Here is a 13,183-nt window from a genome sequence, read left to right as displayed (position 1 = left end):
CTGAACTAGAGTTGCTTGCTTGACTAGCTAACTTCAACTAGCTACATTCGGTTCATGTCCTTTGCAGATGCCACATTCCTGACAAAAGTTTGTACGTATAAAAAAGATCTGTAACCGAGTAAAGGGAGACGTAAAGTAAGAATCGAACGTGTAAATGTTTATTCATTGTCGTAACATAGGGTTTGTACGTTTACAGATCTAATTTAACGGTTCCGTTTCATGTTTCACGCATGGCTTTTCTTACGATCAGGGAAAATTTATAACAATTTACATATGGATTTTCTTCCGATCCAAACGATACGTATGTTAAACCTTTTGGCAGCTATCTGGCTCCATATTTTTCAGCCATTCCTGAACCTGTGACCAAAAACAAGCTACAAATGGACAGTACCAAAACAAATTATCTAATGATTTTGTCTCTTCGCAGCAAAATCTGCAGAGCTGGGATGGTTATATCCAATGTGCCATGGAATCGGTACATCAAAATCTCTTCCCAAGTATTTTGCAAATACAGTGGGGAGAACAAGTATTTGATACACTGCCGATTTTGCAGGTTTTCCTACTTACAAAGCATGTAGAGGTCTGTAATTTTTATCATAGGCACACTTCAACTGTGAGAGACGGAATCTAAAACAAAAATCCAGAAAATCACATTGTATGATTTTTAAGTAATTAATTTGCATTTTATTGCATGACATAAGTATTTGAATCATCAGAAAAGCAGAACTTAATATTTGGTACAGAAACCTTTGTTTGCAATTACAGAGATCATACGTTTCCTGTAGGTCTTGACCAGGTTTGCACACACTGCAGCAGGGATATTGGCCCACTCCTCCATACAGACCTTCTCCAGATCCTTCAGGTTTCGGGGCTGTCTCTGGGCAATACGGACTTTCAGCTCCCTCCAAAGATTTTCTATTGGGTTCAGGTCTGGAGACTGGCTAGGCCACTTCAGGACCTTGAGATGCTTCTTACGGAGCCACTCCTTAGTTGCCCTGGCTGTGTGTTTCGGGTCGTTGTCATGCTGGAAGACCCAGCCACGACCCATCTTCAATGCTCTTACTGAGGGAAGGAGGTTGTTGGCCAAGATCTCGCGATACATGGCCCATCCATCCTCCCCTCAATACGGTGCAGTCGTCCTGTCCCCTTTGCAGAAAAGCATCCCCAAAGAATGATGTTTCCACCTCCATGCTTCACGGTTGGGATGGTGTTCTTGGGGTTGTACTCATCCTTCTTCTTCCTCCAAACACGGCGAGTGGAGTTTAGACCAAAAAGCTCTATTTTTGTCTCATCAGACCACATGACCTTCTCCCATTCCTCCTCTGGATCATCCAGATGGTCATTGGCAAACTTCAGACGGGCCTGGACATGCGCTGGCTTGAGCAGGGGGACCTTGCGTGCGCTGCAGGATTTTAATCCATGACGGCGTTGTCACGATCGTCTGAGGAAGCGGACCAATACGCAGCGCGTTGAGTGAACATGATGACTTTATTTAATCAAAGCAACCACGAAAACAAATAAACGAATGACGATAGTGAAGTCCACAGTGACAAATGACTGTACATGGAACAAAAACCCACAAACACACAGTGAAACCACAACAGTTTAAATATGGCTCCCAATCAGAGATAACGAGCCGACAGCTGTCACTCGTTACCTCCGATTGGGAGTCACCTGAATAATAACCACCACAACATAGAAATGAACACCTAGAAACCAACATAGAAATACACCCAAAAGAAAATGAACAACCCTGGCTCAATAATCAAAGTCCATGGAGCCAGAGTGTCACAGTACCCCCCCCTAAAGGTGCGAACTCCGGGCGCACCAGCATACAGTCTAGGGGAGGGTCTGGGTGGGCGTCTGTCCATGGTGGCGGCTCTGGCACTGGTCGTGGTCCCCACCCCACCATAGTCACTACCCGCTTACGTAGCCTCCTCCAAATGACCACCCCCCAACTAAACCCCACAGGATTAAGGGGCAGCACTGGACTAAGAGGCATCACCGGACTCAGGGGCAGCACCGGACTAAGGGGCAGCACCGGGCTAAGGGGCAGCACCGGGCTAAGGGGCAGCACCGGACTGAATGGCGGATCCTGGCTGGCTGGCTCTGGCGGATCCTGGCTGGACGGCTCTGGCGGATCCTTGCTGGACGGCTCTGGCGGATCCTGGCTGGACGGCTCTGGCGGATCCTGGCTGGACGGCTCATGGCTGGCTGACGGATCTGGCTGCTCATGGCTGGCTGACGGATCTGGCTGCTCATGGCTGGCTGACGGATCTGGCTGCTCATGGCTGGCTGACGGATCTGGCTGCTCATGGCTGGCTGACGGATCTGGCTGATCCTGTCTGGCGGAAGGCTCTGGCTGATCCTGTCTGGCGGAAGGCTCTGGCTGATCCTGTCTGGCGGAAGGCTCTGGCTGATCCTGTCTGGCGGAAGGCTCTGGCTGATCCTGTCCGGCGGAAGGCTCTGGCTGATCCTGTCTGGCAGGAAGGCTCTAGCGGCTCCTGTCTGGCGGAAGGCTCTAGCGGCTCCGGTCTGGCGGACGGCTCTGAAGGCTCATGGCAGACGGGCGGCTTTGCAGGTTCAGTACAGACGGGCGGCTTTAGCGCCGTTGGGCAGACGGGCAGTTCAAGCGCCGTTGGGCAGACGGGCAGTTCAGGCGCCGTTGGGCAGACGGGCAGTCCAGGCGCCGTTGGGCAGACGGGCAGTTCAGGCGCCGTTGGGCAGACGGGCAGTTCAGGCGCCGTTGGGCAGACGGCAGACTCTGGCCGTCTGAGGCGCACCTTAGGCCTGGCGCGTAGTGCCGGAACTGGAGGTACCGGGCTGAGGACACGCATCTCAGGGCTAGTGCGGGGAGAAGGAACAGGCCGGACCGGGCTGGCGACGCACACCGTAGACTTGGTGCGGGTGGCAGGAACAGGCCGGGCAGGGCTGTCGACGCACACCGTATCCTTGGTGCGTGGAGCAGGAACAGGCCGGGCAGGGCTGTCGACGCACACCGTATCCTCTGTGCGTGGAGCAGGAACAGGCCGGGCTGGGCTGGCGACGCACACCGTAGGTTCTGTGCGTGGAGCAGGAACAGGCCGGGCTGGGCTGGCGACGCACACCGTAGGTTCTGTGCGTGGAGCAGGAACAGGCCGGGCTGGGCTGGCGACGCACACCGTGGGCTTGGTGCGTGGAGCAGGAACAGGCCGGGCAGGGCTGTCGACGCACACCGTATCCTTGGTGCGTGGAGCAGGAACAGGCCGGGCAGGGCTGTCGACGCACACCGTATCCTTGGTGTGTGGAGCAGGAACAGGCCGGGCTGGGCTGGCGACGCACACCGTAGGTTCTGTGCGTGGAGCAGGAACAGACCGGGCTGGGCTGGCGACGCACACCGTGGGCTTGATGCGTGGAGTAGGAACAGGCCGGTCCGTACTGGGAACACACACCACTGGCTTTAACTGGGGATCAGGAACGGGCCGGACCGGACTGGTAACACACATCAGTCTCTCACGCCGTGCCGCAACAACTTCCCCTTCCTCTACTCGCCAATGGCTCCCGTAATCCGATAGCCTTCTCTCCACGTCTCCCTGTGGCAGCCTCCTGCTGCCCAGCCGCTAAAGCCATGTGCCCCCCAAAAACTTTTTGGGGTTGCCTCTCGTCCTTCCAACGATGATGGCCCTGCTGACGCCGTTGCTCCTCTCTCGCCAGGGCCTTGATCTTCCCCCAAGGTCCCTTGCCCCCGAGCATGTCCTCCCAGGACCACGATTTGCCCACCTGGGCCATCGCCAGCCTCTCGATCTCCTTACCCGGCGCCTCCTCCCATGTCCAGCTGTCTTGCTCCTGGACACGCTGCTTGGTCCTTTTATGGTGGGTTTTTCTGTCACGATCGTCTGAGGAAGCGGACCAATACGCAGCGCGTTGAGTGAACATGATGACTTTATTTAATCAAAGCAACCACGAAAACAAATAAACGAATGACGATAGTGAAGTCCACAGTGACAAATGACTGTACATGGAACAAAAACCCACAAACACACAGTGAAACCACAACAGTTTAAATATGGCTCCCAATCAGAGATAACGAGCCGACAGCTGTCACTCGTTACCTCCGATTGGGAGTCACCTGAATAATAACCACCACAACATAGAAATGAACACCTAGAAACCAACATAGAAATACACCCAAAAGAAAATGAACAACCCTGGCTCAATAATCAAAGTCCATGGAGCCAGAGTGTCACAGGCGTAGTGTGTTACTAATGGTTTTCTTTGAGACTGTGGTCCCAGCTCTCTTCAGGTCATTGACCAGGTCCTGCCGTGTAGTTCTGGGCTGATCCTTCACCTTCCTTATGATCATTGATGCCCCACGAGGTGAGATATTGCATGGAGCCCCAGACCGAGGGTGATTGACCGTCATCTTGAACTTCTTAAATGTTCTAATAATTGCGCCAACAGTTGTTGCCTTCTCACCAAGCTGCTTGCCTATTATCCTGTAGCCCATCCCAGCCTTGTGCAGGTCTACAATTTTATCCCTGATGTCCTTACACAGCTCTCTGGTCTTGGTCATTGTGGAGAGGTTGGAGTCTGTTTGATTGAGTGTGTGGACAGGTGTCTTTTATACAGGTAACGAGTTCAAACAGGTGCAGTTAATACAGGTAATGAGTGGAGAACAGGAGGGCTTCTTAAAGAAAAACTAACAGGTCCGTGAGAGCCGGAATTCTTACTGGTTGGTAGGTGATCAAATATTTATGTCATGCAATAAAATGCAAATTAATTACTTAAAAATCATACAATGTGATTTTCTGGATTTTTGTTTTAGATTCCGTCTCTCACAGTTCAAGTGTCCCTGTGATAAAAATTACAGACCTCTAAATGCTTCGTAAATAGGAAAACCTGCAGAATCGGCAGTGTATCAAATACTTGTTCTCCCCACTGTATACAGTGGGGGAAAAAAGTATTTAGTCAGCCACCAATTGTGCAAGTTCTCCCACTTAAAAAGATGAGAGAGGCCTGTAATTTTCATCATAGGCACACGCCAACTATGACAGACAAAATTAGAAGAAAAAAAATCCAGAAAATCACATTGTAGGATTTTTAATGAATTTATTTGCTAATTATGGTGGAAAATAAGTATTTGGTCACCTACAAACAAGCAAGATTTCTGGCTCTCACAGACCTGTAACTTCTTCTTTAAGAGGCTCCTCTGTCCTCCACTCGTTACCTGTATTAATGGAACCTGTTTGAACTTGTTATCAGTATAAAAGACACCTGTCCACAACCTCAAACAGTCACACTCCAAACTCCACTATGGCCAAGACCAAAGAGCTGTCAAAGGACACCAGAAACAAAATTGTAGACCTGCACCAGGCTGGGAAGACTGAATCTGCAATAGGTAAGCAGCTTGGTTTGAAGAAATCAACTGTGGGAGCAATTATTAGGAAATGGAAGACATACAAGACCACTGATAATCTCCCTAGATCTGGGGCTCCACGCAAGATCTCACCCCGGGGGGTCAAAATGATCACAAGAACGGTGAGCAAAAATCCCAGAACCACACGGGGGGACCTAGTGAATGACCTGCAGAGAGTTGGGACCAAAGTAACAAAGCCTACCATCAGTAACACACTACGCCGCCAGGGACTCAAATCCTGCAGTGCCAGACGTGTCCCCCTGCTTAAGCCAGTACATGTCCAGGCCCGTCTGAAGTTTGCTAGAGTGCATTTGGATGATCCAGAAGAGGATTGGGAAAATGTCATATGGTCAGATGAAACCAAAATATAAATTTTTGGTAAAAATTCAACTCGTCGTGTTTGGAGGACAAAGAATGCTGAGTTGCATCCAAAGAACACCATACCTACTGTGAAGCATGGGGGTGGAAACATCATGCTTTGGGGCTGTTTTTCTGCAAAGGGACCAGGACGACTGATCCGTGTAAAGGAAAGAATGAATGGGGCCATGTATCGTGAGATTTTGAGTGAAAACCTCCTTCCATCAGCAAGGGCATTGAAGATGAAACGTGGCTGGGTCTTTCAGCATGACAATGATCCCAAACACACCGCCCGGGCAACGAAGGAGTGGCTTCGTAAGAAGCATTTCAAGGTCCTGGAGTGGCCTAGCCAGTCTCCAGATCTCAACCCCATAGAAAATCTTTGGAGGGAGTTGAAAGTCCGTGTTGCCCAGCGACAGCCCCAAAAGGGGAGATCTGCATGGAGGAATGGGCCAAAATACCAGCAACAGTGTGTGAAAACCTTGTGAAGACTTACAGAAAAAGTTTGACCTGTGTCATTGCCAACAAAGGGTATATAACAAAGTATTGAGAAACTTTTGTTATTGACCAAATACTTATTTTCCACCATAATTTGCAAATAAATTCATAAAAAATCCTACAATGTGATTTTCTGGAGAAAAAAATTCTCATTTTGTCTGTCATAGTTGACGTGTACCTATGATGAAAATTACAGGCCTCTCTCATCTTTTTAAGTGGGAGAACTTGCACAATTGGTGGCTGACTAAATACTTTTTTCCCCCACTGTATATTGCACAGCTGTACAATTTTTTGTCCTTAAATAAAACTGGTATACTTTTTAATTTATCTCGTTTCCTTACTTTCTCCCCCTTCCACTTGCCTCTTTCATTTTTGCCGTAATGCTGCAATTAGTTGATTGTAATTTTGGATAGAGCAGACATTTCCATATATTTTTGTTAGCTGCATGTGTGACAACTCCACCAGTCCTATTTATGATATAGTTGACAAAGATTGTACCGTTTCAATTATTATTATTTTTTTTATAACATTTTTTAAATCAATTCGTATATTTCAGTTTAACCATAATATTTGTAGTAATATTTGTAAAGTCTTTTCTGGTGGATTAAACTGAAATTGCAACAAACTTTCTATGGCTTGTTTTAAAAATAGCTATATTTTGGCGATGATTTCATTTTTAAATAACCGAAAGTTAGAGGTTGTAATCTGAATAAAGGGAAAAAGGCCATTCTTGAACACGGGGTGAGCCATTCTTACTAATCTGCTAGAGAACCAGTTTGTACCAATCTGCTAGAGAATAGCTTTTGTATGACTGAAGCCTTTAGTGAGAGGTCTAATACTTTACTATTTAATAATTTCCGCCCTCCAAATTCATTCATTTGAAACCCCACCTCTTTAAGGAATACCTGGGATAGGATAAAGTAATCCTTCTAAAAAAAAAAAAAAAATACATTGTAAAGTGGTTATCACACTAGCTATAAGGTGAATGCACCAATTTGTAAGTCTCTCTGGATAAGAGCGTCTGCTAAATGACGTAAATGTTAATGTAAATGTAAATAGGCCCATTTAATTTTGTTTGGCTTGCCGTTCCACATAAAATGGAATTTCTTCTCATAATAATAATACAAAAAAGTGGTTAGGTGTAGGCACGGCCATAAGCAAATAGGTAAACTGGGATATGACTAATCAGGGTGATTTTTCCACAAAAAGACAGGTATTTTCATTTCCATGGTAGCAAGATCTTATCTATTTTTGCCAACTTTCTATAAAAATGTATTGTAGTGAATTCATTTATTTCGGGATATGAATACCGAGTATGTCAACTTCCCCGTCAGACCATTTTATTGGTAAACTACACAGTAATGTAAAAGTTGTATGTTTTTGTAATCCAATACGTAATATAGTACACATCATAATTTGGTTGTAATCCAGAGGGTTAGAAAAAGTATCTAGATCGTCTATGAGGCTGTGGAGGTATCCAAATTGTGGATTCAAAAGAAAACATGAATCATCAGCATGCAATGACACCTTTGTTTTTAAGCCTTGGATTTCTAGCCCCTTGATGTTATTGTTGGATCTGATTTTAATAGCTAACATTTCGATGGCCATAATAAATAGATATGCTGATAGTGGACAACCTTGTTTTACGCCTTTTGACCGTTTAATACTTTCCGAGAAGTAGCCATTATTGACTATTTTACAACTAGGGTTACTATACATAACTTTAACCCATTGTATAAGAGATTCTCCAGAATTGAAATATTCCAGGCATTTATATATAAATTCCAGTCGTACTTTATCAAAAGCCTTTTCAAAGTCGGCTATGAATATCAGGCCTGGTTTCCCAGATTTGTCATGGTGTTCTATTGTTTCCAGTACTTGTCTTATATTATCTCCAATGTATCGTCCATGTAAAAAACCTGTCTGATTAGGATTAATAATATCCGACAATCCCTTTTAATTCTATGCTATATGCATTTTGCTAGAATTTTTGCATCACAACACTGAAGCGTAAGGGGCCTCCAATTTATTAAATGGACTGGATCTTTATATTTTCCACTTGTATCCTGTTTCAGTAATAGTAAAATCAGACCTTCTTGTTGAGCATCTGATAATCTACCATTTTTATAGGAGTGGTTAAAACATGCTAATAACGGTCCTCTGAGTACATCAAAAAAGGTTTGGTATACCTCAACTGGTATTTTTCCTCCTCTGTAATTTGGCCTTCACATGAGTCTTTCTGTACAGCTGTTAATTTTACATTATTAATAGGGGGGGAAAATCCTTTCAATTAACTTCGGTTAGTGGAGATGGAGGAGACTGAAACGAAAACATATGCTTAAGAACTTGGCTTCCTCTTTCAAAATATTGTTTGGTGAATCATTTGTAACAAGATTCAGTAAATTATGTTTGGTAGCATTTCTATGTTGAAGATTAAAAAAGAATTTGGTGCCTTTTTCTGCATATTTCCATCCAGTTCGCTTTATTTTTTATAATATATTACACATGATCTTTCTTGAATATATTCCTCCAGTTATTTTTGTTTTTCCTCTAACTTATTCTGTGCCTCTATGGTACATTGTTTTTGCTATCTATTTGTACTGTTAGTCCCTCTTATTTCCTTTGTTAATATGAACTATTTTGACCTCAATTGCTTGGCTTCTAAAGGCACATTTTAAAGTGTCCCATACAAAAAGGGGATCTGCTGTACCTAAGTTATGTCGGAAAAAGTCAGTTATAAATTATTCTGTCCTGGTTAAAAACAAATTGTCAACTAATAGGCTTTGATTAAATGTCCAATATCCTCGCCCACGTGGAAATTCTGTAAGAGTAATGTATATGGCAATTATTTGATGGTCCGACCGCATTCTGTCCTCTATCAACACTTTTTTATATTTTGGTGCCAGCGAGAATGACATAAGAAAGTAGTCAAGACGACTAGCTTGATTGAACATCCGCCATGTATATCTCACTAGGTCAGGATATTTAAGCCACCATATATCCACTAGTTCCAATATATCCATGATATTTGTGATTTCCTTAAGTGCATGAGGGTGATAGTTTGTAGTGTGATTTCCTTTACGGTCCATTGAGGTATTTAAAACCGTATTATAATCTCCCACCATAATAATAGTCTTGTATTGCTTGTAGGCTTGATCAATTATTATACAGTGGGGAGAACAAGTATTTGATACACTGCCGATTTTGCAGGTTTTCCTACTTACAAAGCATGTAGAGGTCTGTAATTTAACCAGTAAGAATTCCGGTTCTCACAGACCTGTTCGTTTTTCTTTAAGAAGCCCTCCTGTTCTCCACTCATTACCTGTATTAACTGCACCTGTTTGAACTCGTTACCTGTATAAAAGACACCTGTCCACACACTCAATCAAACAGACTCCAATCTCTCCACAATGGCCAAGACCAGAGAGCTGTGTAAGGACATCAGGGATAAAATTGTAGACCTGCACAAGGCTGGGATGGGCTACAGGACAATAGGCAAGCAGCTTGGTGAGAAGGCAACAACTGTTGGCGCAATTATTAGAAAATGGAAGAAGTTCAAGATGACGGTCAATCACCCTCGGTCTGGGGCTCCATGCAAGATCTCACCTCATGGGGCATCAATGATCATGAGGAAGGTGAGGGATCAGCCCAGAACTACACGGCAGGACCTGGTCAATGACCTGAACAGAGCTGGGACCACAGTCTCAAAGAAAACCATTAGTAACACACTACGCCGTCATGGATTAAAATCCTGCAGCGCACGCAAGGTCCCCCTACTCAAGCCAGCGCATGTCCAGGCCCGTCTGAAGTTTGCCAATGACCATCTGGATGATCCAGAGGAGGAATGGGAGAAGGTCATGTGGTCTGATGAGACAAAAATAGAGCTTTTTGGTCTAAACTCCACTCGCCGTGTTTGGAGGAAGAAGAAGGATGAGTACAACCCCAAGAACACCATCCCAACCGTGAAGCATGGAGATGGAAACATCATTCTTTGTGGATGCTTTTCTGCAAAGGGGACAGGACGACTGCACCGTATTGAGGGGAGGATGGATGGGGCCATGTATCGTGAGATCTTGGCCAACAACCTCCTTCCCTCAGTAAGAGCATTGAAGATGGGTCGTGGCTGGGTCTTCCAGCATGACAACGACCCGAAACACACAGCCAGGGCAACTAAGGAGTGGCTCCGTAAGAAGCATATCAAGGTCCATCTCAAGGTCCTGGAGTGGCCTAGCCAGTCTCCAGACCTGAACCCAATAGAAAATATTTTGAGGGAGCTGAAAGTCCGTATTGCCCAGCGACAGCCCCGAAACCTGAAGGATCTGGAGAAGGTCTGTATGGAGGAGTGGGCCAAAGTCCCTGCTGCAGTGTGTGCAAACCTGGTCAAGACCTACAGGAAACGTATGATCTCTGTAATTGCAAACAAAGGTTTCTGTACCAAATATTAAGTTCTGCGTTTCTGATGATTCAAATACTTATGTCATGCAATAAAATGCTAATTAATTACTTAAAAATCATACAATGTGATTTTCTGGATTTTTTTTTTAGATTCCGTCTCTCACAGTTGAAGTGTACCTATGATTAAAATTACAGACCTCTACATGCTTTGTAAGTAGGAAAACCTGCAAAATCGGCAGTGTATCAAATACTTGTTTTCCCCACTGTAGATATTTTCAAAGCATGGATCATCATTATTTCGACCGTATAGATTAATGAGCCAAATCTGTTTATGGTCCAATAATATATTTAAAAGAATCCATCTACCTTGCGGATCTGTTTGGACAATTTGCACATTCGGATAAAAAATATTATTAATGAATACCATCACCCCTTTTTAGTTTATTTTTTCCACACAACTTCATCTAAAATGGTTGAATGAGTATCCTGTAAACAATAGATATTATATTCCTTCTCTTTTAGCCAGGTAAATACTGATCATCTTTTCTTATCGCTAAGCCATTACAATTATAACTGGCAATACTTTTTCCACCATTTACCATAATAAGATACAAGTTTCAATTCTATTTATCATAATATATGTTTGTGAACTTACCATTAAAAAGTACCATAATGATTGAGGGTCCATATATACTGAACAAAAATATAAACGCAACATGCAACAATTTCAATGGTTTTACTGAGTTACAGTTCATATAAGGAAATCAGTCAATTAAAATAAATAAATTAGGCCCTCATCTATGGAATTCACATGACTGGGCAGGGAGCAGCTATTGGTGGGCCTGGGAGGGCATAGGCCCACCCACTTGGGAGACTGGCCCACCCACTTGGGATCAAGGCCCAGCCAATCAGAATTAGTTTTTCCCCACAAAAAGGCTTTATTACAGACAGAAATACTCCTCAGTTTCATCAGCTGTCCGGGTGGCTGGTCTCAGACAATCCCGCAAGTGAAGAAGCCGGATGTGGAGGTCCGAGGCTGGCGTGGTTACACATGGTCTGTGGTTGTGAGACCGGTTGGACGTACTGCCAAATTCTCTAAAACGACATTGGAGGTGGCTTATGGTAGATAAATGAACATTCAATTCTCTGGCAACAGCTCTGGTGGACATTCCAGCTGTCAGCATGCCATTGCACGCTCCCTGAAAACTTGAGACATTTGTGGCATTGTGTTGTGCTACAAAACTGCACATTTTAGAGTGGCCTGTGATCATGCTGTTTAATCAGCTTCTTGACATGCCACATCTGTCAGGTGGACGGATTATCTTGGCAAAGGAGAAATGCTCACTAACAAGATAGTAAACAAATTTGTGCACACAATTTGAGAGAAATACGCTTTTTGTGTGTATGGAAAATGTCTGGGATCTTTTCTTTCAGCTCATGAAACATGGGATCAACACTTTACATGTTGCATTTATATTTCTGTTCAGTATAGCTGTACCATGATATTTGCACTGCTACTGAGTAAACCTCCAATTGTTCTCCACTATTCCACCCGCTAAAACCTCCCCCCATCCCAAGTTGGGATGTCTAGGTGACTGGCAGACCACCCCTGTCCACCTGAATCCTATGGCCTTTGAGAGATTGGGACCCATTAAAAACAGCACACAGTGCCATCTACAGAACAGAAGCAGATTAACAGCCAAAAGCATTTCCAACGCCCTCACCTCGATTGTATTGTATAGTTATTCAAATATATACACTACCAGTCAAAAGTTTGGACACACCTACTCATTCAAGGATTTTTCTTTATTATAAAACATGTTGCATTGTAGAATAATAGTGAAGACATCAAAACTATGAAATAACACATATGGAATCATGTAGTAACCAAAAAAGTGTTAAACAAATCAAAATATATTTTATATTTGAGATTCTTAAAATAGCCATCCTTTGCCTTGATGACAGCTTTGTACACTATTGGCATTCTCTCAACCAGCTTCATGAGGTAGTCACCTGGAATGCATTTCAGTTAACTGGTGTGCCTTGTTAAAAGTTAAGTTGTGGAATTTTTCCACAAATAGAGCCAATCAGTTGTGTTGTGACAAGGTAGGGGGGGTATACAGAAGATAGCCCTATTTGGTAAAAGTGCAGTCGCAAAAACCATCAAGCGCTATGATGAAACTGGCTCTCATGAGGACCGCCACAGGAATGGAAGACCCAGGGTTACCTCTGCTGCAGAGGATAAGTTCAATAGAGTTACCAGCCTCAGAAATTGCAGCCCAGATAAATGCTTCAGAGTTCAAGTAACAGAGACATTTCAAAATCAACTGTTCAGAGGGGACTGTGTGAATCAGGCCTTCATGGTTGAATTGCTGCAAAGAAACCACTACTAAAGGACACCAATAAGAAGAAGAGACCTGCTTTGGCCAAGAAACACAAGCAATGGACATTAGACTGGTGGAAATGTGTCCTTTGATCTCCGCATGTGTAGTTCCCACCGTAAGGCATGGAGGAGGAGGTGTTATGGTGCTTTGCTGG

This window comes from Coregonus clupeaformis, unplaced genomic scaffold, assembly GCF_020615455.1.
Source record: "Coregonus clupeaformis isolate EN_2021a unplaced genomic scaffold, ASM2061545v1 scaf0010, whole genome shotgun sequence".
NCBI classification, from domain to species: Eukaryota; Metazoa; Chordata; class Actinopteri; order Salmoniformes; family Salmonidae; genus Coregonus; species Coregonus clupeaformis.
This window is presented reverse-complemented; position numbering follows the sequence as displayed.